At 41.6% G+C, this 1,039-nt stretch overlaps 1 protein-coding gene across 1 annotated transcript in view; it reads right to left on the bottom strand.

The window, feature by feature from the left end:
- Nucleotides 1–1,039, bottom strand: part of LOC117943371 (sphingomyelin phosphodiesterase 4-like) — a 19,647-nt gene that overhangs the window by 5,269 nt on the left and 13,339 nt on the right. The window lies entirely within an intron of this gene.

Raw genomic sequence — 1,039 nt, 5'->3', positions numbered from 1 at the left:
CTGGTGGACAGACTATGCAACACCATCACTAACAGGGACGTTGTAGAGCGTCCTCTGGTGGACAGACTATGCAACGCTTATAACATTGTTGACCGTCCGTTTTTATTTTTGTATATTCATTATCAATGAATAAATCATTTATTTGTCATTATAAATGATTCTGATGAATGACTATATTTTTTTAATTAATTTTTTTTTTAATCGGCCATTACAAACGCCGATACGGATAGGCACAATATCGGCCCGCTGATATATCGGTTGGGCTCTAAAATCTACCTTAAAAAAGGAGTTTATTAACTTATTATTAATGATCTTATTCCCTTTCGACTGAATGTGGAAGTGGATAATAAAAGAAAGTTCTGTGGCTTCATTGTTGTTGTGTTTGTTCTAGTTTCACTGAGATTAAAACCGGAGTCGGAATGAGCAACAAAGATAGAAATCATATCACATTCATACCGGGAGAGTAGCACACAGCTGTTAACACACACACACACACACACACACTGGTATCGGATCAGTACTTGTACTCGGTCTCAGCCAATAGGAAGTTCCAGTGTCGGGAAGCAAAAAACGGGACAATCTAGCAGAAGGTCGTCCTGCTTAGATCCTCAAAATAGAGGCTTGTACTTTAACCCATATCCCTTGTGAATTTTTAGGATTAATTAAGCATTTTGAATCTATAAATTCTTCAGTGTTATAAATGTTTTAATTAGAGACACCACGCACCCGGTCGTTGAGCAGAGACGAGATCCGGTAGAGGAGCCGGACCAGCAGGGCGCTCTCATAGCTCCTGATGGGCTGCAGCTCCGGGTCTCCTTGGTACCGGATGTCAAACCGGCGCAGTCCACTTATAATCTGCACGAAAAAGAAAGACACACACACACACACACACACGCACACCACGCACACACACAGACAGACAGACAGACAGACAGAGACAAACATTAACAGACAGACGGACAAACACAGAGACACACACACACACACACACCCCAAGTTTAGTCTCACAACTCATGTATGTGTGTGTGTGTGTGTATAT

Source organism: Etheostoma cragini, chromosome 4, assembly GCF_013103735.1.
Source record: "Etheostoma cragini isolate CJK2018 chromosome 4, CSU_Ecrag_1.0, whole genome shotgun sequence".
In the NCBI taxonomy this organism is placed as follows: domain Eukaryota; kingdom Metazoa; phylum Chordata; class Actinopteri; order Perciformes; family Percidae; genus Etheostoma; species Etheostoma cragini.
This window is presented reverse-complemented; position numbering and strand designations above follow the sequence as displayed.